The sequence below is a fragment of the Carya illinoinensis genome, chromosome 7 (assembly GCF_018687715.1).
Source record: "Carya illinoinensis cultivar Pawnee chromosome 7, C.illinoinensisPawnee_v1, whole genome shotgun sequence".
Taxonomy (NCBI): Eukaryota; Viridiplantae; Streptophyta; class Magnoliopsida; order Fagales; family Juglandaceae; genus Carya; species Carya illinoinensis.
In genome coordinates this window covers 4851232-4875673 of record NC_056758.1, presented here as the reverse complement: position 1 = coordinate 4875673, position 24442 = coordinate 4851232, and the positions used below count along the sequence as shown (strand labels likewise).

At 31.1% G+C, this 24442-nt stretch overlaps 2 pseudogenes; one reads left to right on the top strand and one right to left on the bottom strand.

Moving 5' to 3' along the window:
• Window positions 1-2544: 2544 nt before the first annotated feature.
• LOC122317484 lies at window positions 2545-4270 on the bottom strand (annotated as a pseudogene).
• Window positions 4271-23929: 19659 nt separating this feature from the next.
• LOC122317573 lies at window positions 23930-24048 on the top strand (annotated as a pseudogene).
• The last annotated feature ends 394 nt before the right edge of the window (window positions 24049-24442 follow it).

Here is a 24442-nt window from a genome sequence, read left to right as displayed (position 1 = left end):
ATGTAGTATCATAGCTACGGTGCCTGACATCTACAGAAAAACAAAGTAGTGTCATAGCTATGCGGCGCCTGACAACTACAGAAGAGCAACGTAGTATCATAGCTGCGGCGCCTGACAACTACAGAAGAGCAACGTAGTATCATAGCTGCGGCGCCTGACAGCTATAGAAGACCTGTAAAAATTCTACGGATCAGAGTTGTCTGGTCTAAAACAAAGGGCCACCGTTTTTGTTGAAAAAAACAGAGAGAGAGACAGAGGTTAACGGCTTAATTTTGATGAATTCTCTACTAACTATGTCATTTAGAAGAATATTTAAAGTATATCGCTTATATTTTTCTAAGGCAATCGAGAGCTTACCACTGAAATCGAAGATCTTAAACATGGGTACGGCTGAAAAAACCCAGGAGATCGAATCCGCACCGTTTCCCACCAGAAAACCCTCCAAAGAAAACAAAAAAGAGAAACCCAAAGAAGACAACGGCCAAAATCTCTTTGTACAGAGCTTTAGGCCAGGAGTTCATGAGAGTAACAAAACTACCAGGACATGAAAACCCTATGAGATAGGGCAAAAAAAAGTAGAGAAAAGAAGTGAGAGGAAAGAGAAGGTGAGGAGCGAAATGATAGAAGTCGGGGTGGCTCAATGGGGAATAATTCCAAACATGCACTTACACTACAAAAATAATGCTTATTTGTAGTAAGTTATTTCTTATGTTCATGTTAAAATGAGCATATTTTTATTGTAAATAATTAATCACAAATGCTTATTTTTCTTGTAATTGATCATCATCTTTTTCATTAGCTAATTTTACAATCTTTTACAAATATTATGATTCTTCATAATTTTTTTATAAAGTAAATTTGGCAAAACATTTACAATATGATTTCCAAGACGTTCAAACGTCGATGCACGAGATTTTTATACATATATATATATATATATATATTTAAAAAGAATATATTGTCAATACTATCTTGATCTTATGATTTTAATTTGTTTGAAGTTTACAGTTTGAATATACAATTAGTTGTATGGCATGTGTTGTCACGAGCTCACAAATTAATTCTCTATATATATATAATATCTCACCACGTCAAACATGAGTACTACCTCTATCTCATTTATATATTATTAATTAATTATAAACGAGAAACATGATGATCATCGGGTTGCTTTTGATTATTGGACCATCCTAATTAACTTTTTGACTTAAAAATAAAAAAACACTAAAAAACTTATACAAAAAAAAGTTCCTAAAGTTAACAAATTAATAAACGTGATGATCATGCCTACAAAACAGAGGTGCGTTATTAACAGATTAATTTTTGATATGTTAATATAGTCTTATTTAATAAATAATAATATATTATCAGAGTGGTTGTGTGATGTTTTATAATATATTCATTTACAGCAAAGTTGTTGCATGTGTCGTTGTCTTTGTGCTCCTCGATATATTATCAGAGTGGTTGTGTGATGTTTTATAATATATTCATTTACAGTAAAGTTGTTGCATGTGTCGTTGTCTTTGTGCTCCTCGATTTGCTGGGTCGTGATCTCCTCATTTTCCACTGATCTTTCATTTGTCCTCTATCTCCAGGTATGTTTTGTTATTATCCATATAAATAAATGTTCCTCTATTTATTTTGTATTATTTTATGAATGTAATAATACTGTTTGTCATGTAGTAATAATAATGGAATCAAGATTAACAACAACCAAGGCATCAACTCATTATAGTGATTAGGCAATTTTTTTAAAATTTTTTATTTTTAATCAGGTCTACTTTTTCCTTAATTGGTCGTTGTTGTTTTTGATTGATTGAATTAAATAAATTATATATACGTGCATGACATGACAAATGTCACATGATCAGAAATAGTTAAAAATACAATTATTTTCTGGCATGTCGTCATGATTAATTCCTTCTAAATTGATATTATTCATCATGTATCCTATAGCCAAAAGATTTTGGGGAAGTATACTTGTTATTGGCATCTCTCAGATACAGAACGAGAGAGAGATCTAGAGAAAAAAATTAATTCTTAGTGGAGAAGTGAAGGGTTAAATTATTGAGCACAACACTTTTTTTCTACATCTCACCAACTCTTTCTTTAGAGTCATTTTCAAAACTTGCTTTTTGTAAGATGAAAAATCAAACAAAGTTGGACCCTCTTTTTTATAAGTTATTCATTTCGATCAATAACCATGCATTATCTTTGTGATCCACGATAATCTCTACATTAAATAAAGATATCAAAAGATCTCCCGACAAAATATAAAGCATGAAACTAATCATGCCACTAACCTTGTCTCTAGAAGAAGAAGTTAAAGAGGTGCATTATTTTCTAACTTTTTAAAATAATGCATGTTGACGTTCTATTATCTTTTCTATTTTTTTTAAAAAAAAATAGATTGACACAATACAATCTATTATGTTAATAAATCGTGTTAAGATTTAAAATTTTGACACAATAAAATTAAAGAATCGGATTAAAATTAATCTATATAATATGTTATACATATTTTAACAGACTATGTTAATACATTTGACACCTCTAATTATGGGTGTCCACTATTTATGAAGAGGAAAGATGGTATGACCTCTCTCAAAAGGTTTCTCTCTCTTCAAATTTCAAAAGAACAACAGTTGATAATGGACCCCACATTGAACGAGATGATAACGTAAGTAAAATAAGCTGTCCTCCACATGCATACAGTTATAAATCGAGTAATGTCAATATAGTTTTTAAAACAAAATAACAGAATTTATTATTAAAAATTGATTTATTTTTTTAAAAAATATATAATATTTATATACTCTATAACTGTTAATATAAAGCATAGTATTTTTCATTTTAATTTCAGGTGATTTATATATTTTTCTAAAAGTTTATTTATTTTTTCTTAGTGTGGCTGGCATACTTTTTGAAGGACCAAAAATACCCATGCTTTATATGATTCGCCTACCATCCAACTTTTAGCCTTTCTCATCACTGAAGCTAGATCTGCACAATTTAGACCCACAAGAAAGATGGAAGCTCTCATCTACCGGAGCTCGTCAAAGCTGTACGAATCGCCTATATCTTTTCCATTCTGAACTCGGATTTTTTCCAACTCCTGCAATATCTTTCGCTCCACTTCAGGTCTCGACGACAGAGCCAAAAGAACCAGCTCAAAGCCGAAGAGGTCGTGTCCCGTCCTGCAAGAATGAAGCTTATGACGATATCCCGGAGAAATTCGGGCGAGTTTTCTTCGTTTGCCATGAACCGGGACAATAGGTCTGCTTCTTTTTCAACCTTCTGTTCCGCTCTCGACTGAATAATATCATCCGCAAATTCATTGACCGTCTTGATTGCGTTTCTTAGCCTTCGCTCTGGTCCAATGTTTAGAAACTTGTTAATCTTCGCCATAACTGGGATGGCATACATGAACCTTTCGAAACTAAGCGATGCAGCGTCCTCGAAAGCCCGCATGAACTCCGCTCCGGAGGTTCCATCACCGCCGAGACAGCCTGGGTCAACGTTAAAAGCCAGTTTGCAAACGTTGTCGAATGCAAAGCGCTCCAAAATGTCTTGCAAATCCAAGACGCTGGCTGTTTCCGAGGCTCTTGTTAGAATCGGAATAAGTCTCATATTGATCTCCACGGTTACGTTTTCCATGACAAAGTGGCGCAGCGATTTGGTGTTGAATTCATAGCTAGCGGTTTTTCTTTGGACCTTCCAGAGTTCTCCGTCGGAGTTGAAGATTCCTCGGCCAAGAAAATCTTGGAGAAGAGCTATGAAGCGGTCGCCTTTGGGATAGTTGTCGAAGTTGGTCTTGAGCATGCGCTCAATGTTGGATGGGTTTGCGGTGATGATACCTGTCTTGCCGGGAAGTCGAAATATAGCTGTGTTTGTGGGACAGCTACTGAGAGTTTCTGTTGTCCAATCAAGAAAACGGTGTCGGTTTTGCAAAAATTCAGGCATCGTTCCGAGTATGGGGTACGACTTAAAACCTTTGTTGATGGATTTCTTTTTGGAAGTACCGTTAAAGAGGAGATAGACGTAAAGAGAAAGAAGGAAGAAGAGGAGGAACGATTGGGCAGAGAAGAGCTCCATAGTCGAGAGAGAGAGAGAGAGAGAGGTTTGTGAGAAATGAGTGGGAGCTGAAGAAGAAGTAAAAGATCATAAATGTAAAAAGACTAAAACATCTGTCGGCAAAACAGAAATAAAAGCAAACTGTCCGTAATTTTGGAATAAAGTTAAGGGTAAAATTGGAAATAAAAATATTAGACGAAAATACTGTAGCTCAAGCTATTGGCACTTATTAATATTAAGATATATACTAGTTGGCACTTAACGTGCAAGACACGTTTCTCTAGTGAGAAGAAAAAAAATATGTTTATTACATATAATATTACCAGAAAATTATCAAAATTTCTTAAAATAAAGGCCAATGCTTAAATAAATAAAATGCATGAAAAGATAGTAATGATAGTAATAATTACTTTCTATTACTAAAGTATTAAGTTAAAGACAAATAAGTTAAAACTGATACAAGTTTGAAGAAATTGAAATTACAATTTTATTGAAATTACAATTTTTTCCCAACAGGAACATATATGATGAAGATATTTTTTTATCAATTGATCAAAATAGAGAACCTGAATATACAACTCTCAATTACCATGCATAAAAAACACCCAGATTTATCTAAAAATTATTTCTCATTAGTCACGCCCAACAACTAATTCAAAATTTTATGCTTTATTATAACCCTACCTGTCTGTATTGACCAACAGAGATCTCAAACCAAAGCCACCACTACCCGTTAATTATTAATCAATCATTCAATTACAGTATTGGTATTTAGTCTTAACAAAAAAAATATAAAAACATTAATACTAAAGTATTAAGTTAAAGACAAATAAGTTAAAACTGATACAAATTTGGAGGAATTGAAATTAGAGTTTTATTGAAATTATATTTTTTTTCTAACAGGAACATAATCAAATAATCAAACAGTCTCAAGCATGAGCCAAATAAGATGCACTAATAACAAGGTTGGGCATAGTTGTTGATACTTGGGAGTGAATGCGACCACAAAGCTCAGCAGCAAGTTTTCGTACATCGTCAAATTCAAATTTATGAAGTGCCCTAAAATAAAGAATAGAAGAAATAAGTACATCTCATTCAGTATACTGAAGCAACTGAGGTTATTCATGTGAATCGACTTGTTTAGAAGGAGAGCAGCAAGACTGTCATGATTGTTGATATCTTGATCCATTGAAATTTTTTCAAATAACAAGCAAAGATTTTACAAGTGAACTGTAACTAAAAAATTTGTAAAATGAGAAGCTTCAATTGGGATTTAGAGAACATTCATGGGGGAGATGAATGAAATTATTAGATCTAAAACATCATCTCTTAAATATAATTAGTATTTCAGATTCATATTACGGTTTTGTAAGAAAGTGTGTATTATTAAAGGAGAAATAAAATGGAACACATAGAAGATCTAACAGAAAATAGAAATACAAATATGAATATTTGTAAAGTATTATTTTATTATCTTGAAGCAAAATTATAGAAATTACATATCGATCTTCTTTTGGAGACTATTATATGGGGAGTAAAATCTTGATTTTGAGGATTTATGTGAACATTAGGAACAAATCATTTAGAGTTAGAATAATTGATAACTCATGATGGATAGAAGAGTTATGATAATCATAAGAGAGAAAGTCTCAAGTTTAAGTTATTAACTGGTCAGTTATCGAAGTATCACCTAGGAAGAGGACTGATTGTTGCGATTATAAAGAAGTAAGTTAGTCCTAGACCAGTAGAACTCCTTGAGATTTTTATTAACTTGAAGATTACCGAGAGTTTGGATATGCATGATTAAATGCATATTTATATGAGTCATTGGATCATGTCATATATATGAAAATCCCTGAAAGAAATAAAATAGAGCACATAAAACATATACCAGAAGATAAAAATACAAATATGAATATTTGTGAAGTATTATTTTAGTATCACAAAACAAAATTACAGAAATTTGAGGCTCTTTGCCTCAATCTTTAAACGCTCTTTCTCTTCAAAAATCTGCATGTCTTTCCTATCTAAAGGAGTAGCCACTCGAAAAGAAGAGTTCAGAAAAGATTTTAAATTTCTGTTCTCTCGCTTTATTACTTCTATCTTCATGTTGGACTCCATAAGAAGCCGCTGAATGATAGAAATATTCTCGTGGAGTTTGTCAACCCCACCAGTCTTAGATTGTAGTCGCTGAGAATATGCGACGAGGGTTGATGAGTATCGGGTACCAAGACTCACAAGCTCGTAGATAATTTCATTATCTGACTTATTAGTCAGATCATTATTGGATTGCATTATAGCACCTATGGAAGAAGCAGAAACAACTGGTGAATGAGATGCAGAATATCTCATATATTGGTAATGAGAAGATTGCTGAGCCATTGCAAAGTGAGAAAGCAGAAAGAGATTACAGAGTAAGAATGCAGACTAATTTCAGAAAAGTAAAGAAGATGAGATGCGAAAGAAAATAAACTGAATAATTCTTTTATAGAGAAAATTATGACGAATCATCTTTCGTGAAGCATTTCTCTACAAGAGACAAGAGTGATGTAGTATCATAGCTGCGGCGCCTGACAGCTACAGAAGAGCAATGTAGTATCATAGCTGCGGCGCCTAACAACTATAGAAGAGCAATGTAGTGTCATAGCTATGCGGCGCCTGACAGCTACAGAAGACCCGTAAAAATCCTATGGATCAGAGTTGTTTAGTCTAAAACAGAGGGCCACCGCTCTTGTTAAGAGAGAGAGAGAGAGAGAGAGAGAGAGAGAGAGAGAGAGAGAGAGAGAGAGAGAGAGAGAGAGAGAGAGAGAGAGTGGTTAACGGCTTAATTTTGATGAATTCTTTACTAAATATGTTATTTAGAAGAACACTTAAATTATATCATTTATATTTTTCTAAAGCAATCGAAAGTTTACCACTGAAACCGAAGATGTTAGACATGGGTACAGCTGAAAAAATCCCTGGAGGTCGAATCCGCACCGTTTTCCATCAGAAAACCCTCCAAACAGAGCAAAAAAGAGAAAAGCAAAGAAGAAAACGGCCAAAATCTCTTCATACTGAGCTTTATCAACAAAAACGGAAACCCACATGCAAATTCTATGAGATAGGGCAAAAAAAAGTAGAGAAAATAAGTGACAGGAAAGAGAAGGTGAGGAGTGAAATGATAGGAGTCGGGGTGGGTCAATGGAGAACAGTTTTATTTAGTGAGAGGAATGTGGGAGGTTTGTGTACGTGATAATACACACAAGGAAAACCCACATGCAATGTATTTGTGCTGAGAAGTGGATTCTCTCCCACCAAATGAAAACCAGTTGTCCTTAAAGCGGTTTTCGGTTTTGTTTTTTTGGTGAATTACGACTTGTTTGGATGGTCGACTAAGTATGTCTTCGACCCGTTAGATCCCTAGATTAACTACTCTACTCGCAACACCATCAACATGATATAATATCATATTTAATACATTACACTACTCATTCATTATTAATTAATCATTCAATTACAGTATTGGTATTTAGTCTTAACAAAAAAAAATATAAAAAAATTAATTATGATTGATTAAAATTGCAAAAAATAAAAAAATAAAAAATAAAAATTGCGCTTAAACTTCTAAATTAAAGAAAGAAAATGAGAGAGAAGTCGACAGAAAAATAACTGAACGGTTTTCATTAATTTTTTGCAATCTTCAATTCAACACGTCAATCAATTTTGGATTCTTTCCCTACACGTGAATAGTAACTGATATTTTTTATAAGATGGGTTCGAATAATTGAGTGGACCCCATTCGATTAGGAAACGTGCTAGTTGGAGATTAAAATAAACTGATCATGATCAACTCAATTCATTATTAATTATTATTCATGTTATGCAAGAAAAATATATACTTTTTATTAATTAGCTCTAAAAATCATTAATATTTTTATATATAAAATCGTATTCAATCTTTTCTGATACAACTTTTTGCTCAATAATTGCGCACCGTAAGTATCAATCTATGTATCAAGCTATCATATATAGCAGCCAGGAGAAAGAAATTTAATGCTCCAATAAACAATGAAATTATAATGATAAACAATGAAATTGTTTATAATGATAAAATCAAGATAATCATGATTAATTGTCAAGATCATCTTGTAAATATTAGTATAAATATTAGTATTTAATAATAAAAAGATCATCAGTACATGGAGGCCCCTTTCAGCTTTTGGATTCAAGGGAGAGTTTTCTTTTTCCTTTTTGAAAGATACGCATTTGGCTGTTTTGGACAATGGAAATATATTACAATAAAACTTTTAAAACTTATCTCAATCATCAAGTAAGTTAAATATTGCGGAAAAGAGAAAGAGATTTATCAAAACACACGTACTCACATGGGCGCGAAAAACAAAAGAAAAGAAAAAATGTACCATAGACATATTTCATTGTTCTTCTTTTCTCCTTGGATTCCAGTATAAAGGGTATTTTATTACCTACATCAATTAGTGTAGTTTTCACGTTTTTCCTCTAAAATCTTCCGAGACTTCCACTTTTGTATTATTGATATGTCTGTGCTCGAGATCTGTGTGATATCTTATCTGTCTGATTGAGTTCAATCTTCTTGATCCATTCGTTGGATTTGCCTTATATTATATATATATATATATATATATATATATATATATATATACATCTATATAATATAAATTAACTTGGTTGTTGACATTAGACAACGACTTCTTGAAATAAATTATTGAATTAAGTTTTAATATATCGAAAGTTATAATCTATTACTGTATACCTTTAATCATACTTGTATGATATCTGCCCAATTACTTGACACCATTTTTTTTATTACAAAAGATAAAATTTAGTGGAAGATGACAATACACATGCAGTTTTTTTATTATTAATATTGTTATAATTGATTGAGATAAAGAAGTTTTATATAAAGACTCTTTATTTAAATCTATGACATAGATTTAATTTTACTTGTGCAGCTAGAATTTTCAAATTTCAAACCACATGACAATGAAACTATTCTGGAGTTGATGTCATGTGAAGATGCTTTGTTCGGTTGCCGAGTCTAATCGCATCTTCTCATTTATTTTATTTTATTTGATGACAGAGAGCATCAATAGCTGGCACACTCCCATGCATTTTAAATTATTGAATTAAGTTTTAATATATCAAGTTTTAATATATCGAAAGTTATAATCTATTACTGTATACCTTTAGTCATATTTGTATGATGTCTGCCCAATTACTTGATACCATTGTTTTTATTAGAGAAGATAAAATTTAGTGGAATATAGCAATACACATGCAGTGTTTTTATTATTAATATTGTTATAATTGATTGAGATAAAGAAGTTTTATATAAAGACTCTTTATTTAAATCTATGACATAGACACAAACCAGTACACATCTCGATTTCAGTCTCTATAGTTTCCACGTTTTTCCTCTAAAATCCTCCGAGACTTCCACTTTTGCATTATTGAGATGTCTGTACTCGAGATCTGTGTGATATCTTATCTGTCTGATTGAGTTCAATCTTCTTGATCCATTCGTTAGATTTGCCTTATATTATATCTCTCTCTATATACATACATCTATTTAATATAAATTAACTTGGTTGTTGACATTAGACAACGACTTTTTGAAATAAATTCTTGAATTAAGTTTTAATATATCGAAAGTTATAATCTATTACTATATACCTTTAGTCATACTTGTATGATTAAATTTCAGACCACGTGACAATGAAACTATTCTGGAGTTGATGCCATGTGAAGATGCTTTGTTCGGTTGCCGAGTCTAATCGCATCTTCTCACTTATTTTATTTTATTTGATGACAGAGCATCAATAGCTGGCACACATCCATGCATTTTAAATTATTGAATTAAGTTTTAATATATCAAGTTTTAATATATCGAAAGTTATAATCTATTACTGTATACCTTTAGTTATATTTGTATGATGTCTGTCCAATTACTTGACACCATTGTTTTTATTAGAGAAGATAAAATTTAGTGGAAGATGGCAATACACATGCAGTGTTTTTATTATTAATATTGTTATAATTGATTGAGATAAAGAAGTTTTATATAAAGACTCTTTATTTAAATCTATGACATAGACACAAACCAGTACACATCTCGATGTCAGTCTCTATAGTTTCCATGTTTTTCCTTTAAAATATTCCGAGACTTCCACTTTTGCATTATTGATATGCCTGTGCTCGAGATCTGTGTGATATCTTATCTGTCTGATTGAGTTCAATCTTCTTGATCCATTCGTTGAATTTGCCTTATATTATATATATATACATCTATATAATATAAATTAACTTGGTTGTTGACATTAGACAACAACTTCTTCAAATAAATTATTGAATTAAGTTTTAATATATCGAAAGTTATAATCTATTACTGTATACCTTTAGTCATACTTGTATGATATCTGCCCAATTACTTGACACCATTTTTTTATTACAAAAGACAAAATTTAGTGGAAGATGACAATACACATGCAGTTTTTTTATTATTAATATTGTTATAATTGATTGATAAATAAGTTTTATATAAAGACTCTTTATTTAAATCTATGACATAGATTTAATTTTACTTGTGCAGGTAAGTGTTGAAAAGAATGTCATGAGTCAAGAATGTCATTACTTTTTTTTATAAATGTCTCTTCGTTAAATTATCATCCAAAATTCTAATTCAAAGTAAAAATAACTCTCTCTTGCTCTTTAAAATATTTCACAGATCTGTTCTCTAACAGTAATAATGTTTTCTCCGGCTTTCAGGGAATAAGATATCTTAATTAAATTATCTAAAAATATAAAAAATAAAATAAAAAATCTGTCATCCTTTTACAAATTACGATTTCATGCATTACAATATTAATTCATAGATTAAGTCACTCTTATGTCATGCTTTCATAAACAAAAAGTTGAAACAAGTAAAAAATGTACATCGAAATTACCGGATGATCAAACCCATGTGCGGTAATTATTTGCAAGCTTCCATGACAATAATTGGGTGATAAAGTGAAAGAAGTGGACATCAATAATATATGTGTATATAAAGTCGTTGATCGTGGACAATGATAGACATAATTTTCTTCCATATATCAATTTTTAATTAGATCATGTAATTATTTAACTTCAATAATTTCAAGTCCTTACAAATTTTTTAATTTCTCCTCCAAGGCAATTGATCTCGATCCCTCTCTCTCTGTCTCATACGTGGAGTGATAATATTTCATATGTGTCCACTAATCAATAGTTAACCCAAAACCACATTGTACGAATGTTGGAGATATTTGTTTTATATTATATCGAAGGGAATGCTGATGTGACATGCATGCAATTGGCTCGATAATTATTGGCTATAAAATATTTATTTGCTATCCTTGTGCTGTTGCATGCATGGACGTTTGTGCTGGTACAGTATTACATGCGGTGGGGGCGCATGCATAAGATTTATGGAAAGCATGTTTTGCATTTTCATTGTGGCAGACATAATTTTTGAGATTTCCATTTTTTTGTTGTTTAATGTCATGAGGGCAAGAACTTGAACCCATTTGAGTCGATCGACATTAAAAAAAAAAAAAGTACTGAGAAATCATTAATAAATCTTCCATTCACACAAGATATATCACTTTGTTATTGATGGGGTCAATTCTATGATGCCATACGTCCCTGTCACGTTACTAAAGCAAATTCATCGATCCCCGCACCACCGTCGGTTGAAATCAAGGCCCTGCACGTCTCTACACACTACTGTAATACATCTATATAATATAAATTAACTTGGTTGTTGACATTAGACAACGACTTCTTGAAATAAATTATTGAATTAAGTTTTAATATATCGAAAGTTATAATCTATTACTGTATACCTTTAGTCATACTTGTATGATATCTGCCCAATTACTTGATACCATTTTTTTATTACAAAAGACAAAATTTAGTGGAAGATGACAATACACATGCAGTTTTTTTATTATTAATATTGTTATAATTGATTGAGATAAAGAAGTTTTATACAAAGACTCTTTATTTAAATCTATGACATAGATTTAATTTTACTTGTGCATGTAAGTGTTGAAAAGAATGTCATGAGTCAAGAATGTCATTACTTTTTTTTATAAATGTCTCTCCGTTAAATTATCATCCAAAATTCTAACTCAAAGTAAAAATAACTCTATCTTGCTCTTTAAAATATTTCACAGATCTGTTCTCTAACAGTAATAATGTTTTTTCCAGCTTTAGGGAATAAGATATCTTAATTAAATTATCTAAAAATGTAAAAAATAAAATAAAAAATCCGTCATCCTTTTACGAATTAAGATTTCATGCATTACAATATTAATTCATAGATGAAGTCACTCTTATGTCATGCTTTCATAAACAAAAAGTTGAAACAAGTAAAAAATGTACATCGAAACTACCGGATGATCAAACCCATGTGCGGTAATTATTTGCAAGCTTCCATGACAATAATTGGGTGATAAAGTGAAAGGAGTGGACATCAATAATATATGTGTATATAAAGTCGTTGATCGTGGACAATGATAGACATGATTTTCTTCCATATATCAATTTTTAATTAGATCATGTAATTATTTAACTTCAATAATTTCAAGTCCTTACAAATTTTTTAATTTCTCCTCCAAGGCAATTGATCTCGATCCCTCTCTCTCTGTCTCATACGTGGAGTGATAATATTTCATATGTGTCCACTAATCAATAGTTAACCCAAAACCACATTGTACGAATGTTGGAGATATTTGTTTTATATTATATCGAAGGGAATGCTGATGTGACATGCATGCAATTGGTTCGATAATTATTGGCTATAAAATATTTATTTGCTATCCTTGTGCTGTTGCATGCATGGAGGTTTGTGCTGGTACAGTATTGCATGCGGTGGGGGCGCATGCATAAGATTTATGGAAAGCATGTTTTGTATTTTCATTGTGGCAGACATAATTTTTGAGATTTCCATTTTGTTGTTGTTTAATGTCATGAGGGCAAGAACTTGAACCCATTTGAGTCGATCGACATTAAAAAAAAAAAAACAAAAAGTACTGAGAAATCATTAATAAATCTTCCATTCACACAAGATATATCACTTTGTTATTGATGGGGTCAATTCTATGATGCCATACATCCCTGTCACGTTACTAAAGCAAATTCATCGATCCCCGCACCACCGTCAGTTGAAATCAAGGCCCTGCACGTCTCTACACACTACTGTTTATGTCTCGTTAACTTTTACGATTAAAATAAAAATTTTAAAAATTAAAAAATTTTTATTGTCGAAAATTTTATAAAAATAAATACATATTTTAATTTATTAATTTTCATTTTAAAAAATCTCAAGTTTTTTCTCAAATTTTCATTTCAAAAAATTTAAAATTTCTTCTCAAATAAGTTTCTTTTCCCATTAAGCAAGGCAGCTTTGAATATACAACATTAATTTTCGTAAAAAAAGAAAAAAAAAAGGACGAAGCGTGCAGCTCTTAAAGCTTGAGAGATAAGTCAAGCTTTTTCATCTCCTCTTGATTAGTCCTGTAAAGAGCAGCACTATCTGCAGACCAAAATCCACTAAATTCATTATCACGGGCTGGAGAACCATTCATCGTTCTTAGCAATCAAAAGCTACCAACGCTGCCTCGCGAAAGCGATCCTACTGCTGTGTGAAAATTTCCAACTGCTGGTTGTTAGTCAATGAGGGGTCTTGACCAGCCCTGAGGTTCCTAGAACCCAACTGAAGATGATTTATGAGAAGGCTTTTGGATCATAGAATGCGTCTGAACTCCGAGCAATCTGTTATTGTAATTAGCACCATGAAGAGGAAGAGAAGCCATGCTTGGGTAGTGCCGGTGCTAGTGCTAGTGGAGGGAGTGCCCAAAAGCTTCTGCGGAGGCCAATATGTGTGCTGCTATCTTTTGTCCTCTTTTTGCTAGGTCCTCTCTCTTTTGTGGGCATTTTGGTGGCCTCCTAGTGCTTGTGAAACGTAAAGTCGAAGGGGTCGTTAGAGCTGAAAAAGTTAGCAAATTCCATGGTAGAGTCGGAACTGGAAATAGACCGTTTCGGGTACCAACAAGTTTAATTTTGGAGGAATGAAAAAAGCGGTGAACGAGAAAACGTGAGAAATGAATACCGGGTATCGCAGATCCTGATCGATCGTCATGGCTTTTGTAGGTGAGTAATCTTCTGGGTAGTAAAAAGTTCAGACTTTTCGGTGGGGTGGAGTGGATCTTGAGTCTTTGGCAGAGAGCTGGGTTCGTGAGCTTCAGAGAGAGAGAGAGAGAGAGAGAGAGAGAGAGAGAGAGAGAGAGAGAGAGAGAGAGGTTCAGCAAGAAAAAAGTAGAAAGAAAAAAGTAACTATGCAATAAATAGAAAAAATCAAATGTGTGAATTTACTGCTCATTCCTATAGCAGCGGGATAGACGCTTATTATTATAGAGAGATATATATGCACACACACGAGTAAAGCATCACGTGCGATGTGTCCAGTTGATATCTTTTTTAGGTTTCACAATTTAAAAATTTTTCAGTTTAGCTATAAATGGACAAAATTTCATCTATATTTTAATAATTTTTTCTTGTTCATAATAAATATTATATATATTGTCTACAAAATATTTATAGCTACAACACAAAACTCTCATAAACGTAATTACAACTATATACGAGTATTTCATATTTCTATATTATAACAGTCAAAGATTTACAAAAAAATGTTTGAAAATTCGCTTTACTATTCATGGAATGTTATTAACAGACAATACAGTAAGCTTATTTCGACGTAACCTCCCAAATCCATTCATCTGCGTGCCCAACACTACAATCCACTCATTATTTTTAATGTTATTTGTAATGTCTTCAAGATAAGGTAGATGTTCCTATAATGATGAAAAACATATAAAAATATAATTATCAAATTTTTTAAACGTATTTAAATATATAGATTTTACCCCAACTGTATGTTCTATAAGATCAATCATTGTGCATGCTAAAATTTTCCCTGCCAAAGATTAAAAAATAACCACTAGTGTCGATGTGCTGTCATTATACATATTTACGTAAACTCAACACTTGACAATAATGAATAAATTATTATTTGTTGATGTCAGCAATTAAAATGTTCTAATTATCATGTAAAAAATTTTAATTACAAAATATAAGGAAAAATTTTACCTTGATTTAGCAATCGTCATATTTTTACAACTATAACATAAGAAGTTTTCATAGTGCTGGTAGCCAGTTGCTTTGTTGCAATTCTTGCATGACATGAAGTGGAATGATTGGTGAAAGTCAATGGTTCTAAATTTGCCTTTAACCAAAAATGTAGATCTCTGCGTTAAGATAGAATAATTACGTGCATTAACCAACTTCCAGTGACATTTTTGTTAACTGCATACAATTTTATTAGTTTTTTTTAACCACAATACAAATGACTAATTGTAAAAAAGTTTATTATAATTTTTTTTAATAAGTTATTTCATTCCTCAAAGACACTATAAGAAATAACAAAAATGAAAAAACTAATTGATTTTCAGAGTAAAATATTATTAATGACATATTATATTTTAAAAATATTATCAAATTATAATTTAATTACTGATGGAAATTTTTAATTATACTACCTTGCCTATTATCATTACTCTTAATGGTTAGAGTTAAATGTGTACGTTGTAAATTAGTTATTTATAAAATAAACATAATATTTAGAATAAAATGTGTATGTTTTACTGTAGTTATTTATAGAATAAACATATAATATTCAATGTAAAAAATCTAAATTACAACACTAAGTTTTTGTTTCGATATTGAAAGTGTTTCTTTTAATCTTATTTTATTATTATAATTTTTTTAAATTGACACATAAAATATAATAAATAATTTAATTTTTTCAATTCTTAAAACAAAAATAATATTAAGAAATAATATTCTAATAGCATCTTATTAAATTTTTAAATTTTATTTTAACTCTATCTCATATTAACTCATTATTCAAAACGACACATAAGTATTAATTATTTGATTAGATTTTCCAAAGAGTAGTGCTACATCCCCCGATGGATGTAGCCCGAGGATCTACCGAGAAAGAAAAAGTTTTTTTTTTTTCTATTTTTTCTTATTTCTTTTCATTATTTTTTTGATATTCTTAAAAAAAATTAAAAAAAATTAAAATATCATTAAAAAAACTCCCTTAATCACTAAAAATAACAAAAATACATTATCGGGAGAAATGATCAGAATCCATTATCAAGATCCTAATCATTTCTCTTTGGAAAATGAATTCAGGACCCAAAAAGTGTCCCAGATTGATTTTTTTTTTTTTTTTAGCTTAGTGATTAGGTAAAATATTTTTAGTGATGTTGTGAATTTAAAAAAAATTATTTAAAATATAAAAAATAATGAATGAAAAAAAATAAAAAAACTGCAAAAAAAAAAAAAAAAAACACTAATTTGGTTGATATTCGAGATAAGTCTTTCGGTGACTCTAGTAGCACTCTCTCTCTTTTTCAAACCGTTTGTTTTTGTTTCAGTAAATCTCCAACCATCAACTGACTTTAACATATATTCAAATTATAATATTATTTGTAGGAATAATGATAGGGTCATCGCTCCGAATTACCTACCGCCGGCCCTTTTAATTTTTTTTAATTTTTTTATTTCATAATTAAATAAATAGTTTTTAAACATCTTGTGAATTTTAAAAAAAAGTATATTTAAAAATATTTAAAAAATATATTTAAAAAATCACAAAAATAATAACGGTAGCTCCCATAGGATGCTAGAGTGGTGGCTGTAGCAACTTTCTTATTTGTAGACTCATGCGGTATGCTTTGTCAATTTGTTCGTGCTCAATTTAAGTCCATCGTTGATTATATTCACATTTTTGGCCTTATTTGACTATGGCAATTTTTGATTTGGATCTTTTCGATTTTGTCAACCTGATAGAATTTCGGTTCTTATTTTTCCCTTTTCTTTCTTGGATAATCTGGTTATTAAAGACAGAGCAAGCTTGTCATTTATTAGATTTTACGTAATATAATAGATGAGTAATATTATATACAGTCGTAAAATGTATAAACGTCACACAATCGTTTTAAAAAAGAGTAGAATCCATGATTAAAAATTTAATTTTTATATAAGTCTCATATTAATTTATTTTTTTTTTAAAAAATTACGTGATATTTACATAATTATAATTATAAATATCATTTCTTATAATAAATATATAACATAATGATGTGAAGTGTTATCATGCTTATCAGCATGGGGAGGCGTGATTGCATGTTGATGGGAGGGGACCAATTTTATTATGCTTTTCTAAATTAATTTATATATTAATAATTTGATAAATTTTATAATTATAGAAACGTAGAATAAATTAATTTTAACATTGTACTTAAATTATAAAATCATATCGAGGGGCTAAGATGTAAAAAATTATCACTACAAAATAAATAAATAATAGTAACGCTATTAATGGTATTGTCAATATCAAATTTCTTATTAATATAACATTTATTATTAAACAATTAAAATCATATTTTCTAAATATCAAATTTCCTATTAGTATCAGATTTGTTATTAAAGTAACAATTTTATTCAAGAAAAAAATAGTTACATTTTGAAATGATATATTTAAATGGAAAGAATTATTAAAAGAAAAAAACAATATATAACAAACTCAAAATAAAAATAAATAAAATTTTGTGCTACATTAATTTTATCTTTCAAACTTTTATTTGTATAAGATATTTCTTTTTTTTTAAAAAAAAAAAAAATTAGTTCATTAATTTTATCTTTCAAACTTTTATTTCTATCATATATTTCTTATTTTTTTAAAAAAAATTAGTGTTGCTTCCTAAAATGTATTGCTTTATAGAACCAAAAACAATTGTAAAAGTCCAACCCACATATTGCTTCCTGCGACACTGTTTAAACAGACCTAAAAACCCTAGTTTTTTTTACCTTTTCTTCTCTCTCCTTTTTACTCTTTAAGAATATTGGTAATGGATTCTTTATTTTCATATATAAAATTACATATTTTGAAAATTGATTTTGAATATGAAAAAAAATTCCTACATTGGATTATGTATTTTTTGATCAAATAATAATAAAATAATAAAGAGAGAAGAGAAAAAAGAAAAGAGAGAAAAAGAGATAAAAGAGAGAGTTGGGATGAGAGAGAAAAAATAATAAAATAATGTTTGAATAAGGAAAATGACATTTTCAAAAATTAATAATCACTGTTCATAGTTATTTAAAATTATAAAGATAGATAAGCCAATGTAGATAATTTTAAGGCAAGTTTATTCAAATTTGAGAATAAAAATGAAGATGAATAAACCATTGCTAGTGCTCTAAGCCGATAGAGCCATGATTTTATCAGAAAACTCTCTCCCCCTTAAGTTCGGTTTGGCACCAAGAAATTCTCATCTCCTCATTACAACTTTTTCAAATCTCTATATAAAATATAATAAATAATTTAATTTTTTTCAAATCTCCTAAATCTTTTGGATGTCTCTTACCTTCTCTCTATTTTTCTGTCTATTACTTAATCACACTACCTCTCTCTCCTCGTTCTGTCGTTTCTTCTTTTCCATTGCTGAACTAGAAAAGTTTTTATTTTTCAACATTTCATCTTTCTCACTCCCTGCATTTCTGCGTCTCCTCTCTATCTCTTTGTTTTTTTTTTTCCTTTTCTCCTCTTTCTCACCCCCTGTATTTCTCCGTCTCCTCTCTATCTCTCAATTTTTTTCATTTTCTTTCTCCTTTTCTCTTTCTCATACCACCACCATGATTTGAAAATCGCAGCGTGCCTCTCCTCTCAACCCCACGAACACCAATAGGAAGAACAAGGACAAAAATCGTCATCATCCATCCTCGCATTTATCCGTCTCCTCTATCTCTCTGTTTCTCCCTCTCTCTCTTTCTCTCTCTCTCTCTCTCTCTCTCTCTCTCTCATACCATCACTGTAAGCCTACACATCCATGTGTGCCTCTCCTCTCAGCCCTACGAACACCAAGATGAAGAGCAGCGATGGATGATAAACCCCTATCTTCACCATCAATAGTTTTTTTTTTCTTATTGACTATTCCAAAGTCAGTACCGTTTGCGTCGTCCTCTTCACCATCAGCAACCACAGACTGTTCGCAAAGCTAGGGTTTTTTTTTTTTTCTTTCTTACATGTAGATCTGGATGTAAATCATGTATAGAACACCACCGCTGCTCTTCGCGGCATGAGTGATTGATTTCTAACTCTAGTCTCTCATAAAAACCTTCCGAAAGTTAAGATTTTTTTTTTATTTTGTTCGTAAATCTAGAGCATTGAGGCACTGTTCTTATGAGTGATTGATTTTTGACTAGTGTTTTGTAAAAACCTTCCAAAAACTAAGATTTTTTTTTTTTAATTTCTTCATAAATCTTGAGTGTTGGGGTACTGTATTTGTGAAATTGTTGGTTTTTTGGCTGCGTGTGAAATTTGTTGTCTTTGTAAATTTGGAGTACCTTCGAGAAGGTATGAGTTTTTTTTTTGTATAATTTCTCCGTAAATCCAAAGTATTGTGAGGCATTGGTGTTCGTAAAATTGTTGTTTTTTAGTTGTATGTGAAAATTGTTGTTCTTTCTCCTCTTTTTTTTTTTAGTTTTCGTAAATCTGGAGTGTTGTGAGACACTGGTGTTGGTGAAATTTGTTCTTCTTTCTTGTGGTTTTGTTTTTTGGGTTGTTAATTGTTGGGTTTTGCTTGCATGCGAAGTTAATTGTCGTGTGATGGTTGCCTATGCAAAGTCCTACAGTCTATGCTTCATTTAGGGAATTTTTTTTCCTCTGCAAGCTGCTATCGTCACGCTCCTACCATAGCCAACCCAGAGCCAGAGCACGACATCACTTCGTAGCCAATCCAGAGGCACTCCTAGTAACGATTCAAAGCTCAAGAGCATCTTGGTGATGATGCGAAGCTCAAGAGCACCGATTTTTGCCTCGAAAGTCCTTACAAGGGTTTTGATTTTTCTTCGTTGGGCAACTGGGGTCTTTATAAGAAAAGTGAGGGAATTAGGCGGTGGATTGCTGTGAGTAGAAGCCACTGAGAGATGAAAAAGTTAGCCATGGATTGATCTAGAAATTGAAAGTTGGATTGCTATGAGTTAAGCGGTGGAGGGGCATACAGACAAAATATGAAGATTGTGGAATTGAGAGGAAAGAGGCATTTTCCCTGAAAGTGTGAAGCAGATATTCAAATGTGGCCTGATGTTATGAAAAAATTGAAGAAGGCAGCGATAAGTTCAAAAATATAAAAAGATAAAAGATAAAATTGTAGATTGAAGTTTCAGAAAATTGAAGAAGTAGTGGAATGAATATGATAAAGAGCAAAGCAGACAAATTCGAGAAATACAATAAACAAAAAGTAAGGACAAAAGCATAATTAGATACAAAAAGCATCGGCAAAACTGGTAAAAAAATTTGTACGACAACTTCTTGCTTATTGCCGCTTATTAGTATATAGATATTGATTAAGCTGAAATCTTACATATTTCATAAGTTTAGAATCAATACATTTTAATTAGTTCACGACATTATTCTTAGTTTTAGATGAAAAAATAGTTAATAAGTATAAATACGAATTGTGATTTTTAATTAATTAATATCATGTTTATATTTAATTTTATAACCTATGATTTAATTAGATAATATTTTTTCACATGCACAATATATTTTTGATATTTGTTTCTTCTTTTTAATTTATTTTTGATTTTCTACTTTATCATTTCTTTTCTTTACTTTGTTTTATTAGAGATAGCACGGGAGCAAGTGGCACCTGACACACGCAGCATTCTTTACAAAAATTCGACTCTTTGGTTCTAAGAAAAGGAAAGGAAAAGAGAAGTTTGCCCTTTTAAGCTTTTGAGTGTGATGAAATGCAAGGGAAGCTTACGGAAAGAGGGAGGCTGTAGCATGAAGTGTACTTTCTTTTTTACATTGGCTTGGGCGAGACGCAGAAAAGGCAAAAAAGCTTTCGAGCAGACATTTTTTTTTGTTTGGCTTCTCACGTAAAGACGAAAAGAGTTGGGGATTTAGTAGAGAAAGATGCAGGGGAGCTTTTCGTGGACAGGGGCACACGGAACATAGTTTGGGAAAGAAAGAAGACTTTGGGCTGGTTTCGAGAAAAACGAAAGGAAAATATTATTCTTTAGGCACTGGGAAAAAAAAAAGGAGAGCACACGAGACTAAGTGAAGAGGGCAGCGAGTCTTGAGAGAGAGCCAGGGGCAGTTTGGAGTTGTGTTTTTTTTTTTTCGCTCGACCAGGGGAACGAAGCAGCCGAACGGTTTTTAGAGAGAAAAACAGGGCAGCATGGAGAGGTGAAAGAGGGGAGTTTATTTCTTGGCTTCTTTTTCGTTTAGGTCACGCAAGAGTTTTTCTTGGGAGACGAAGACTGACGAAGCGGGGGAAGGCAGTCGTTTTGGTTTGGGAGTTACAGCTGCTTGTTTTATTTTTTTGGAAGTGAGATGCTAAAAAAAAGACACTGAGCACTGTAAGGAGAGAGACGTGATGCTTGGTGCTTTTGAGTTTGACTTGGGCTGGGAGAGAGGGACGCTTTCTTCCTTGCTGAGAGCAGAACGAAAATGCAGGAGTTTTGAGTAGAAAAAAAAAAGCCGAGAGAGAAAAACTTGGATTGACTGGCTTACAAAACGAAAACGAGCTGCGGGCTTCTGGGGGCAGACAGAACGGAAAAAAGAAAAGAAAAGAAAGAAACGAAGAGGGGTTGGTTCGTTTTGACTAGGGACTGGTGTCACGCAGAAGTTTAGCACGGAGACTTTCGGCTAGAGATTTACGGAGAGTATGGGAGGTTTTGGAAAGGGAGCCTTTAGCTCTATTTTCTCATCACTTTCACCTTCTTGTTTTTTTATTTTTATTTTTAGTTATATCATGAAAAATATTTATTTGATTTCCATGACTTTTTTGATGAACATAGTTGGCTAAACTTTTATACTAAGGTTAGATGTGCAATTTAATAATTTAGACATTGTTTTCATATCAACATTGAAATTTATATTGTGAGTTTGATCGATTGAATGATCTTATTATTGGATATTTTGATTATCTATATATTTATCTCGATTCATTGTAATTTCCAAATACATTGAATGCTTGAAAAAATATGTGATATTCAAATGAGTTTGTGAATATTTTAACCATCAATCGTTTATACTTAATTATTAGTAACTACTTTTATTGACCTTAAATGCTAAATCTTTCAATTAAACGGAATCATTATTCTAGTTCAATTGAAGTAAATCGATCAGAAACAATATTCTAAATTATTAGACGGATTCTTGAAACCTTAATCTTTCTCCATATCAATTTATTTTATCATTTTAGTTTTATTCTGTTAATTTAAAAATCTTCATCTTAGTAATTTTCTTTTCTATTTAACTGCACATTTCTTTTAGTAATTTCTTTTCAGTGTTTGAGTTTATTTTCCTTATAATATAAGTCAATTTATGTAGATTCGACCATGTTATGTACTACAACACCTGTATATTTGTAAGTAAAACTGCACTAAATGTTTTGTTCACTAGTTTGAGTTAAAGTTTAGGCACAACAAATTTTTAGTGCTGTTGTCGAGGATTGAACGTGTACAATTTTTGTTATTTTGTCGGGAAAGAGATCGAGTAGTATTACTTTATTCATATCATTTGGTAATCTCGTTCTTTTTTTATTTTTATTTTTAATATTTCTTGCTTGTTTTGCATTTAGTTTTTAGAATAGAAGACTTTAGGTAATGCATGTATTAATTAATTTTGAGACTTGTTTATACCTTTCAGTGTTTTTGAATATACTTGAACTTACATGATGAATGATCTCGTAGCAACATGATCAAACTAGTAGATTGAAGAAAAAAGAAATTGTTTTAAAAGAATTAATTGATAGGTTGTCTGGTATTTCCAAAAATCATTTTGACATCATGGCGGCTGACAATCAAAGTGTTCATGATAAACTAAAAAAATGAAGAGGTACAAAATAATCCACTAATGAGAACTTTGCGTGAGTATTTGCAGCTAACATGGATAAGTACTTCATCTTGCATGATTTTTCCTATGAATATAGAAAATTTTAATTTAAAATCGGGAGTAATTCAATTACTTCCCAGATTTCATGGCTTAAACTCAGAAAATCCTTATTTGTATTTGAAATAATTTGAAAAGATTTGTACAACTTTACAAAATCAAATTGTCAATGATGATATTGTTAGATTAAAGTTGTTCCTATTATCTTTGAAAGAAAAATCTAAAAATTGGCCGAACTCCTTAAAGACTAAGATCTACGGGTACATGACAAGAAATGCAAAGAGAATTTTTTTTTTAAAAAATTTTCTTACTCACATAACCAACACTTTTCATAGAAACATTATAAATTTTTCTAAAAAAGAAAATAAAACATTTTTTCATTGTTGGGAGCATTTTAAGGAATTATTGCTAACTTATCCACATCATGGTTACGAGACTTGGCGCACCATTAGTTTTTTCTATGAAAGTTTAACATTTTAAATGCGTTAGTTTATAAAAATAATATGTAATGGTGAATTTTTAAATAAAGATCCTGATAATGCTTGGGACCATTTTGACCAATTGGCTGAAAATGCTCAATCTTGGGATAACACAGATCGTTCTGATCGATCAAATAAATCCAAGTTTAATGCCATATCTTAAGATGGTATATATGTCATTAAAGGAAATGATGATGTAAATGCAAGGATAACAAGTTTGACAAGAAAAGTCGAGGCCATAAAATTTAGGAAGTTAAATTTGACTAAGACTATTGAAAAGTAAGAAGAGAATTGTGGATGCAATTATACCAGCACTAATGTATCGGATCCTATCAGAACTCTACAATTAAGCATGCTTGGGCGAGAGTAGTATTAGGATGGATGACCTCTTGAGAAATCCTCGTGTTGCACCCCTCATTTTACTTATAAAAAAAAAAAAATTGTGACATATGTGAGATTAGTAGACACTTAATTCAAGATTGTCCAACAATCTTCGCTTTTAAAAACGTGTTGCACGAACAAGTAAAAATCATGAATTCTTATAAAAAATCATTTTCTTCTTCTTATTCGGAAACATATAATCCTAGATGGAGAAATCACCCCAACTTTAGTTGAAGAAATGAGTCCAATTCAAATCAAAATCCTTAAGAGCCTTCTTATTCTACTCCTTATGTGCCTCCACATAAGAAAACCCTCGAGTAGATATTACAAACTTTTATGTATGGACAATCTAATATTAACACTTAGACAATGCAAGCCATTAATGAGATGAGAAGTTCTATTAGCAACTTGACTTCTGCATTGCACG